We start from the raw sequence: 11,681 nt of genomic DNA, 5'->3' as shown, positions 1-11,681 counted from the left end.
CAACTTAAAATCAAAGATTTTCATGGGGGAAAATGGGTGTTTTGGGTAGAACCTAGGGTTTTTCTAAAATAGGGGATTTGGACCTCAATTTGGGGTCCGATTTCAAAACAAATTATACATTTGGATTCGTAGGAGAATGGGTAAATGGGTTTTGGTCCGAACCTCGGGTTTCGACCACGTGGGCCCGGGGGTGATTTTGACTTTTTGAGTAAAACTTTGGGAAAACTCATCTTCATGCATTGGGGTTGATTCATTTAACACTTATTGATGTAATTAAGTAACTTGTGACTAGATTCCAGCGGATTGGTGGTGGAATCATGGGGGTAAAGCAATAATTGAGGCTTGAGTGGCGTTCAAAGCTTTGAGGTAAGTGTTAGGTCTAACCTTATCTTGAGGGATTAGGAGTTGAGTTTTATTTGTTACGTGCTAATTGTCGAGTACGACGTATAGGCATGGTGACAAGTATATATACGTTGGTGTCTAGCATGACCGTGAGTCTTTATATTGCGGATATTCTGATTTTTGTTGTATCTTCCATGCCTTAATGATTATTTCTATATATTGTAACAAGCATGTGAATGAAATTATGATCCTTAAACTTCGAGGAGCATTGGCTCGAGTTATAATACGAATTGAGAAAAGATATGAGATGATTGAACCCCTATGGAGCGTTGGCTCAAGTGGTAAAGTGAGATAAGAAGTGAAAGTGAAAGAAAGAGAAAGAATTATTAAATTGCTCCCTTGCCGGGATGTTTGTTGCTTTGTTGATTATCTCCCTTGCCGGGATGCTGGGAATATTGAAATTGTTCCCTTGCCGGGATTTAGCTTTTTAATTGTATTCCCTTGCCGGGATTTCTACCATTATTTGTCTACTCCCTTGCCCCTTTATTTGTGATTGTTGTTTGGGTGAGGAATAGTGTTAAAGCACGAAGGGTGATGTCGTGCATTGTTTGCTTTTGTGAGGAAAAAGTGTAAAGCACGAAGGGTGATGTCGTGCCATACGATGTACCATTCCATACCGATATTCAATGATTATATGGTGAGTAAAGAGAGTAAAAGCACGAAGGGTGATGCCGTGAAAATTTTATTATATGATTGCTTTGGTGAGGACGAGAGTAAAAGCACGAAAGGTGATGCCATGCATTTGTTGGTTTCTGATTCCATTGAAATCCGAGTCATATTGTTTCTTTCATTACTTGTTGTTATTTTATTTACTTTGAGTTTATAGATTCCCTTAACCTATTTGCCTTGTGATTGTTGTTTGGGTGAGGAAGAGCGTAAAGAACGAAGGGTGATGCCGTGTATTGTTTTTGGTGAGGACGAGAGTAGAAGAATGAAGGGTGATGCCGTGCAAATTGTTAACTTGTGATTCTTGTTAATATTCTGGCTTTGTTTCTTCTTTCTTTTATTGAGGATTCTATTCGAAACTATTATCTCCCCACATCATGTTTCCCCTTCCTATATTTATTGGTTATTTTTGTATCTCTTTTCTACTATATATATATATATATGAACTGCACAGGTTTATTTGGAGTCTGGTCCTAGTCTCATCACTACTTCGTCGAGATTAGGCTGGACACTTACCAACACATGTGGTCGGTTGTGCTGATACTACACTCTGTGCTCTTTGGCAGAGATCCAGGTCTTGGACAACAACAGTAGCGCGGGAGCCAGCCTTCAGTCCAGTGAGACACCGAGGTAGCCTTGCAGGCGTCCGCAGGCCCGACGTCTCCTCTATCTTTTATTTTAGTCTGTTATCTCATATTTCCGAGACAAACAATTTATATTTTTCTTTTAAACGATTGTATTTAGTACTCTTAGAAGTTCGTAAGTAATATGACACCAGTTCTTGGGGAGAGGCATATGTTGATTTCTGCATTATTGTTCAGTCTCTTAAATTTATGTCTTCCGCATATTTATTTAATTCCGTTGCTTTCATGTTATCACTGAAAATTGTTAAAAGAATTAATGGTTAATGAAGTAAGCAATTAAGGATTGGCTTGCCTAGCTCACATTAGTAGGCGCCATCACGACTCTCGAGGGTAGGAAACGCGGGTCATGACAAGTTGGTATCAGAGCTCTAGGTTGCATAGATCTCACAACTCATGAACAAGCTTAGTAGAGTCTGAGGGATCGGTACGGAGACGTCTGTATTTATCCCCAGAGGGTACAGAGTTAGGAAAATTTGACAATTGTTCTTTCCTATCGTGCGAATTTGTTCCTAAAATGCTAATTGAATTTCAACTCTGTTCTTTCGCAGATGGCGAGAACACGCGCTTCCTCATCTACCGCTCAGCAGCCTGAGCCCCCTGCCGCAGCTCCCACTAGGGGCAGAGGGCGAGGCCGAGGCCGTGCTAGAGGCCGAGGTAGGGGCAGAGCTCAGCCTCGAGTAGCAGCACCAGCGGCAGAGCCTCAGGTTGAGTTTGAGGAGGTTCCGGCCCCAGCAGTTCCAGTGGGCCCAGCTCAGGTTCTAGAGGGGTTCATTACCACCCCAGTTCTTCAGGATGCTCTGGTCCGATTGGTGGGCCTCATGGAGAGTGTCACCCGAGCGGGTTTGCTTCCAGTAGCACCAGCCATTTCTCAGGCTGGAGGAGGGGCTCAAACTCCTACTACGCGCACTCCGGAGCAGGTACCTCCCCAGGTTTAGGTTTCAGCGGTTCAACCAGCTGTGGCAGTTCATCCGGGTGTAGTGGCCCAGACCGACGATGGAGCGACTATGTCCGCCAATGCTTTGTGGAGGCTGGATAGGTTCACCAAGCTCTTCACTTCTACATTCAGCGGTATATCTACTGAGGATCGCGAGGATTTTCTGGATAGTTGTCACAAGGTTCTTTGGAACATGGGGATCGTTGAGACCAATAGAGTTGATTTTGCCACCTTTCATTTGTTTGGATCCTCCAAGACTTGGTGGAGGGATTATTGCTTAGCAAGACCAGCCGATTCGCCATATTTGACTTGGGAACAGTTTACAGAGTTATTTTTAGAGAAGTTTCTCCCCGTGACTTAGAGAGAGGCCTTTCGGAGGCAGTTTGAGCACCTCCAGTATGATTCCATGACAGTCACCCAGTATGAGACCAGGTTCATCGATCTAGCTCGCCATGCTCTTGTCATACTTCCACCGATAGAGAGAGGGTGAGGAGGTTTATTGATGGTCTTATTCAGCCAATTCGTCTTCAGATGGCCAAGGAGGCCGGGAGTATGATCACTTTCCAGGAGGCGGCCAATGTGTCCCGCAGAGTTGAGATGGTTATATCATAGGGAGGTGGTCATGGGTTGGATAAGAGGCCCCGTCATTTAGGCAGATTCAGTGGTACCTCGTCTGGAGGTGGAGATTCATATGGTAGAGCCCATCCTCCTAGGCCCTTTCAGTCAGCTCTTCAGGTCTTACATGGTACTTCAGGTGGTCGTGGTTCTCAGATGCATTATTCTAATTAGCGGCCTTACAGTGCGCCACCAGCTCCCATCAGTGCACTGCCGCTTCAGAGTTTCCGAGGTGGTCATTCAGGTCGACAGGGCCAGCAGTTACTACAGCTGAGGGCTTGTTACACTCGTGGTGATCTGGGTCACATTGCTAGGTTTTTCCCTTGAGCACCGGGTAGCTCTCAGCATCAAGGTTCTCGTGCGATAGTACATGCGCCAGGTGTTCCACAGCCTGCCCAGCCAGTTAGAGGTGGGGGTAGAGGTGCTAGAGGTGGAGGTAGAGGTCCTGGAGGTGGAGCTCAGGCCACCAGAGGTAGAGGCCAGCCAGCAGCAGGCTGTCCTAGAGAGGTAGATCAAGGTGGTGGGCCCCAGCCCCGATGCTATGCCCTTCCAGCTAGGCTCGAGGCTGAGGCTTCAGATGCAATTATTACAGGTACTATTTTGGTTTGTGATAGAGATGCTTCAGTGTTATTTGATCCGGGGTCTACGTATTTGTATGTGTCAACTTATTTTGCACCGTACCTGGTCATGCCTAGCGATTCATTGAGTATTCCTATTTATGTGTCTACACCAGTGGGTGATTCTATCGTGGTCGATCGAGTTCATCGTTCTTGTATTGTGGTGATTGGAGGTCTTGAGACCCGTGTTGATTTGTTGCTTTTAGACATGGTCGACTTCGATGTTATATTGGAGATGGACTGGTTATCCCCGTATCATGCTATCTTGGATTGCCATGCCAAGACCGTGACCCTAGCTTTACCGGATTTGCCTCGTTTAGAATGGAGAGGGACTCATGATCATTCTACCCGCAGTGTCATTTCGTACGTGAAGGCTCGGCGTATGGTTGAGAAGGGGTGTTTGGCTTATTTGCCTTATGTTCGTGATTCTAGTGCTGAGGTCCCCTCTATTGATTTTGTGCCCGTGGTTCGCGAGTTTTCTGAGGTCTTCCCTTTAGACCTGCCGGGTATGCCACCCGACCGGGATATTATTTTTGCATTGATTTGGCTCTAGGCACCCAGCCTATTTCTATTCCGCCATACCGTATGGCCCCGCCTGAGTTGAAAGAATTGAAGGAGCGGTAACAGGACTTGCTTGAGAAGGGTTACATTAGACCCAGCGTTTTGCCTTGGGGTGCGCCAGTGTTGTTTGTTAAGAAAAAGGATGGTTCGATGAGGATGTGCATCGACTACCGGCAGTTGAACAAGGTCACAATCAAGAATAAGTATCCACTGCCGATGATTGATAATTTTTTCGATCAGCTTTAGGGTGCCAAGGTATTTCCAAAGATTTACTTGAGATCTGGCTACCATTAGTTGAGTATTAGGGCATCTGATGTCCCTAAGACGGCATTCCGTACTCAGTACGGGCATTATGAGTTCTTGGTTATGTCATTCGGGTTGACAAATGCCCCAGCAACTTTTATGGATTTGATGAACCGAGTGTTTAGGCCTTATTTGGATTCGTTCGTGATCGTCTTCATTGATGATATTTCGATATTCCCGCAGCCGGGAGGAGCACGAGCAACAGCTCAGAGTGGTTCTTCAGAATCTGAAGGATAGTCAATTATATGCTAAGTTTTCGAAGTGTGAGTTCTGGTTAAGTTCGGTTGCATCTCTGGGTCATATTGTTTTCGCAGAGGGTATTCAGATTGACTCGAAGAAGATTGAGGCAGTCAAGAACTGGCCTAGACCAGCATCAGCTACGAAGATTATGAGTTTCTTGGGGTTGGCAGGCTACTATCGTCGGTTCATGGAGGGGTTCTCATCTATTGCAGCCCCGATGACGAGGTTGACCAAGAAGGGTGCCCAGTTCAGATGGTCGGACGAGTGTGAGACGAGCTTTCAGAGGCTCAAGACAGCTCTGACTACGGCATTGGTATTGGCTTTGACCACAGGTTTAGGGCCTTATACAGTCTATTGTGATGCTTCCCGTATTGGGCTTGGTGCAGTGTTGATGCACGATGGCAAGGTCATTGCTTATGCTTCGAGGCAGTTGAAGATTTATGAGAAGAACTATCCAGTGCATGATTTGGAGTTGGCAGCCATTGTTCACGCATTGAAGATTTGGAGGTACTATCTGTATGGCGTGGCATGTGAGGTGTTCACTGATCACAAGAGTCTTCAGTACTTGTTCAAGCAAAAGGAGTTGAAATTGAGGTAGAGGAGGTGGTTGGAGTTGTTGAAGGAATATGATATCACTATCTTATATCACCCGGGGAAGGCCAATGTGGTGGCCGATGCTTTGAGTAGGAAGTCTGCTAGTATGGGCAGTCTTGCTTTTATTCCGGTCAGTCAGAGGCCGCTTGCTTTGGATGTTCAGGCCTTAGCCAATTGATTCGTGAGGTTGGATATTTCTGAGCCTGGTCGGGTATTAGCTTGCACGGTCGCTCATTCTTCGTTATTGGAGCGTATCCGTGATCGGCAGTTTGATGATCCCCATTTGTGTGCCCTTAGAGACACAGTGCAGCGCGGAGGTGCCAAACAAGTTACCTTAGATGCTGATGGAGTATTGAGACTGTAGGGGCGAGTTTGTGTGCCTAATGTGGATGGGCTTCGAGAGTTGATTTCAGAGTAGGCCTATAGTTCCCGGTACTCTATTCATCTGGGCACCGCGAAGATGTATCAGGATTTGCGGCAGCATTATTGGTGGCATATAATGAAGAAGGATATTGTGGCATATGTGGCACGGTGTTTGAATTGTCAGCAGGTTAAGTGTGAGCATCAAAGGCCTGGTAGTTTATTCCAGAGGATTGAGCTTCCCGAGTGGAAGTGGGAGAGGATCACTATGGACTTCGTTACTGGACTTCTATTGACCCGGAAGAAGTTCGATGTAGTTTGGGTCATTGTTGATAGGCTAACCAAGTCAACGCATTTCATTCCTATGGCAGTCTCCTATTCATCCGAGAGGTTAGCTGAGATCTATATCCGGGAGATTGTTCGCCTTCATGGTGTGCCGATATCTATCATTTCGGACCGAGGTACGCAGTTTACTTCGCATTTCTGGAGAGCAGTTCAGTGAGAGTTGGGCACCCAGGTTGAGTTGAGTACAATATTTCATCCTCAGATGGACGGGCAGTCCGAGCGGACTATTCAGATATTGGTGGATATGCTCCGAGCTTATGTTATTGACTTTGGAGGTTCGTGCGATCAGTTCTTGCCTTTAGCAGAGTTTGCCTACAACAATAGCTACCAGTCGAGTATCCATATGGCTCCTTATGAGGCTTTATATGGTAGGTGGTGTCGATCTCCGGTTGGATGGTTTGAGCCGGGAGAGGCTCGATTGTTGGGTACAGATTTGGTTCAGGAGGCCTTGGACAAGGTCAGGATCATTTAGGATAGGCTTCGTACAACTCAGTCCAGGCAAAAGAGCTATGTAGATCGTAAGGTTCGAGAGGTAGTTTTCATGGTTAGTGAGCGGGTATTGCTCCGAGTGTCGCCTATGAAGAGCGTGATGAGATTTGGGAAGAAGGGCAAGCTTAGCCCTAGGTTTATTGGTCCATTTAAGATTCTTGACCGAGTGGGAGACGTGGCTTATAGACTTGCATTGCCGCCTAGCTTATCAGTTGTGCATCTAGTTTTTCATGTTTCTATGCTCCGGAAATATCACGGCGATCCATCCCACGTGTTAGATTTCAGTATTGTCCAGTTGGACAAGGACTTGACCTATGAGGAGGAGCCGATAGCTATTCTAGACCGGCAGGTTCGTCAGTTGAGATCCAAGAATTTCCCCTCTGTTCGTGTTCAGTGGAAAGGTCAGCCCCCTGCGGCTTCGACCTGGGAGTCCCAGTCCGACATGCGGAGCCGTTATCCTCATCTATTTCCCGACACAGGTACTTCCTTCTTTTGTCCATTTGAGGACGAATAGTTGTTTTAGAGGTGGAGAATGTGATGACCCCTTTGGGTCATCACCTGTTGCTAATCGAATCCCGTGTCTCCGAGGCCTTGAAAACCTCATTTAGAGTTGGCCCGATTTTCTAGCGCAGTTCGGGCGTGTAGCCAGAAAGCTTAAATATGAAATTCTGTGAAAAAGGTAAGTTTTGATATTAAAATGAATAAATTTCAACATTTTGCGTAAACAGACCCGGACCCGTGATTTGACGGTCTCGGAGAGTCCGTAGGAAAATATGGGACTTGGGCGTATGCCTGGAATCGATTTCCGAGGTCCCAAGCCCGGGAAATGAAATTTTTGGGTGAAATTATTTTCTTGAAATAATTAAGGAAATTGGAAATGAAATTTGATTAGAAGACTATGAGATCGGGCCCGTATTTTGGTTCTGGTGCTCGGTACAAGTCTTATATATGTTTTGAATCACTCCTGTAATGTTTGGTTAAAAACGGACGTCGTTTGACGTGATCCGGACCCTAATTGGCAAATTGATGTTTAAAAAGCAAATCTGAGGAAAATTCATTGATCTTGAGGCTTGATTCGATGATCATGATGTTATATTGATGATTTGATCACACGAATATGTTCGTAGAGTGTTTTTGAGGTAGTGTGCATACTTGGGTTAGAGCTTCGAGGGCTCGGGTGAGTTCCAAGTAGGTTCCGGGATGTTGTAGACTTAAAAGATCAGATGTTGCAGGTTCAGGAAAATATTGCAGGCCTCTGAACCCTTTTGCGCGCCTCGTGAGGAATCATGTGCGGCCGCAGTCGCCTTTGCGCGGTCTGCATTGGGTGTTGTGCGGCCGCGGTCGGCTTAGTGTGGTCCGCGGTGGGGGCTTCAGAGGGGTATAAATTCACGTGAATTTCAGTTATCTTTACACTTTTCAAAACCCTAAAACATAAGAGACGATTTTCTAAATAACTTTTCTTCTCCAAAACGATTGGTAAGTAATTTCTAACTCATTTTCTTCGCTCTTTAACATCTTTTAACATGATTTCAACTTAAAATCAAATATTTTCATGGGGGAAAATGAGTGTTTTGGGTCGAACCTAGGTTTTTTCTAAAATTGAGGATTTGGACCTCAATTTGGGGTCCGATTTCAAAATAAATTATACATTTGGATTCATGGGGGAATGGGTAAACGGGTTTTGGTCCGAACCTCGGGTTTCGACCGCGTGGGCCCGGGGGTGATTTTGACTTTTTGTGTAAAACTTAGGGAAAACTCACCTTCATGCATTGGGGTTGATTCATTTAGCACTTATTGATGTAATTAAGTAACTTGTGACTAGATTCGAGCGGATTGGTGGTTGAATCAAGGGGGTAAAGCTATAATTGAGGCTCGAGTGGTGCTCAAAGCTTCGAGTTAAGTATTTGGTCTAACCTTAGCTTGAGGGATTAGAAGTTGAGTCTTATTTGCTACGTGCTAATTGTCGAGTACGACGTATAGGCATGGTGACGAGTATCTATACATTGGTGTCTAGCATGACCGTGAGTCTTTATATTGCGGATATTCTGATTTTTGTTGTATCTTCTATGCCTTAATGATGATTTCTATATATTGTAACAAGCATGTGAAAGAAATTATGATCCTTAAACTTCGAGGAGCATTGGCTCGAGTTATAATACGAATTGAGAAAAGATACGAGAGGATTGAACCCCAATGGAGCGTTGGCTCAAGTGGTAAAGTGAGATAAGAAGTTAAAGTGAAAGAAAAAGAAAGAATTATTAAATTGCTCCCTTGCCGGGATGTTTGTTTCTTTGTTGATTATCTCCCTTGCCAGGATGTTTGTTGCTTTGTTGATTATCTCCCTTGCCGGGATGCTAGGAATATTGAAATTGTTCCCTTGCCGGGATTAAGCTGTTTAATTGTATTCCCTTGCCGGAATTTCTACCATTATTTATCTACTCCCTTGCCCCTTTGTTTGTGATTGTTGTTTGGGTGAGTAAGAGTGTTAAAGCACGAAGGGTGATGTCGTGCATTGTTTGCTTTTGTGAGGAAAGAGTGTAAAGCACGAAGGGTGATGCCGTGTCGTACGATGTACTATTCCATACCAATATTCATTGATTATATGGTGAGGAAAGAGAGTAAAAGCACGAAGGGTGATGTCGTGTACATTTTTATTATATGATTGCTTTGGTGAGGACGAGAGTAAAAGCACGAAGGGTGATGCCGTGCATTCGTTTATTTCTGATTCTTTGTTGATATTCGAATTATATTGTTCCTTTCATTACTTGTTGTTATTTGATTTACTTCGGGTTTATAGATTCCCTTACCCTATTTACCTTGTGATTGTTTTTTGGGTGAGGAAGAACGTAAAGCACGAAGGGTGATGCCGTGTATTGTTTTTTGTGAGGACGAGAGTAGAAGCATGAAGGGTGATGCCGTGCAAATTGTTGACTTGTGATTCTTATTGATATTCTGGCTTTGTTGCTTCTTTCTTTTATTGAGGATTATATTTGAAACTGTTATCTCCCCACAGCATGTTTGCCCTTCCTACATTTATTGGTTATTTCTGTATCTCTTTTTCGCTGTATATATATATCTGTATCTTTTCCCGTTGTATATATATATATATATAAACTGCACAGGTTTATTTGGAGTCTGGTCCTAGCCTCGTCACTACTTCGCCGAGGTTAGGCTGGACACTTACCAGCACATGGGGTCAGTTGTGCTGATACTACACTCTGTGCTCTTTTGCACAGATCCAGGTCTTGGATAGCAGCAGTAGCGCGGGAGCTAGCCTTCAGTCCAGTGAGACACCGAGGTAACCTTGCAGGCGTCCACAGGCCCGACGTCTCCTCTATTTTTTAATTTAGTCTGTTATCTCATGTTTCCGAGACAAACAGTTTATATTTTTCTTTCAAACGGTTGTATTTAGTACTCTTAGAAGTTCATGAGTAATGTGACACCAGTTCTTGGGTAGAGGCATATGTTGATTTCCGCATTATTGTTCAGTCTCTTAAATTTACGTCTTCTGCATATTTATTTAATTCCGGTGCTTTCATGTGATCACTGACAATTGTTAAAAGAAGTAATGGTTAATGAAGTAAGCAGTTAAGGATTGGCTTACCTAGCTCACATTAGTAGGCACCATCACGACTCCCGAGGGTAGGAAACCCAGGTCGTGACAAATACAAAGCGAGGAAATATAAATGCGAACAAATGAGTAAGAAGTTCTTAAACACAATCTTCAAATCTTCAAAACCCAAGTGTAAGTGCATAAACCCTAGCTTCCAACCTTGTTCTCTCTAGCCCTAAGACTGAAAAATAAGCCAAAAGATATATTTAAAAATTAGCTTAGTCGGGTATTAAATGGTTTGGGGCCAAAAAATATGAAATTACAGAATTGCCCAGAACTGAAGCACGATTTTCGCATTTGCGAACAAAAGTTTGCTATTGCGAACTATGACTACACTTTTATCATCGCATTTGCGATCAGTACTTCGCATTTGAGAAGGTTGACTGCCTGGTTGACTTTGCATTTGCGAAGTATTCTTCGCATTTGCGATCACAGCTTGTATAATCGTTTTTTGTAATTGTGATGCAATACTCGCAATTCCCATGACTGCTTGCTTCGCATTTCGCAGGATTGTGTCGTATTTGCGACAACTGAGGGTGTTTTCCAGATTTCCTTCATTTCAGCTTCTTATTGACTCGTTTCACTTGGTTTGTTCAACGTCATTTCTAAATTACATAGAACCTGTAATATAGAAGTAGATAACATTAAGCACGTGATTTTATCACTCAAACATAGCAAAAATGTAGGCTTAAAGACAAGATAAGCTGGTAAAGTACCAACTTATTTGGCAGGGATTCGTTTGGTAGGGGTCATCCTCCTAGGCCGTTTCAGTCAGCACTTCAGGCTTCTCACGGTGCCCCAGGTGGTCGTGGTTCTCCTATGCAGTATTCTGATAAGCTACCCTACAGTGCACCACCAGCTCCTATCAGTGCATCCCCACTCCAGAGTTTTCAGGGTGGTTACTCAGGCCGTCAGGGTCAGTTTCAGGGTCAGCAGTCTCAGCAACCGAAGTTTTGTTATACTTGTGGCGACATGAGGCATATTGCTAGATTTTGCCCTGGAGCCTCGAGCAGTTCTCAGCATAAGGGTTCTCGTGCCATGGTTTCGGCACCGGGTGTTCCACCGCCCGCTCTGCCCGCTAGAGGTAGGGTCAGACAGCTAGAGGTGGAGGCCAGCCATCAGGAGACAGTCCCAGGGATGTAATACAGAGTGGTGGGACCTAGCTGCGATGTTATTGTCACACCCCTGTATGTTTGACAACCTTGATACGGTTAGATACATTTTGATATGGTATTTTGAGTGGAACATTTTTGTAATATAATTTGTAAAAAAAAATATAAGTTTATATAGCTATTAAT

The sequence above is a fragment of the Nicotiana tabacum genome, chromosome 16 (assembly GCF_000715075.1).
Source record: "Nicotiana tabacum cultivar K326 chromosome 16, ASM71507v2, whole genome shotgun sequence".
In the NCBI taxonomy this organism is placed as follows: domain Eukaryota; kingdom Viridiplantae; phylum Streptophyta; class Magnoliopsida; order Solanales; family Solanaceae; genus Nicotiana; species Nicotiana tabacum.
Note: the sequence above shows the minus strand (reverse complement) of the source record.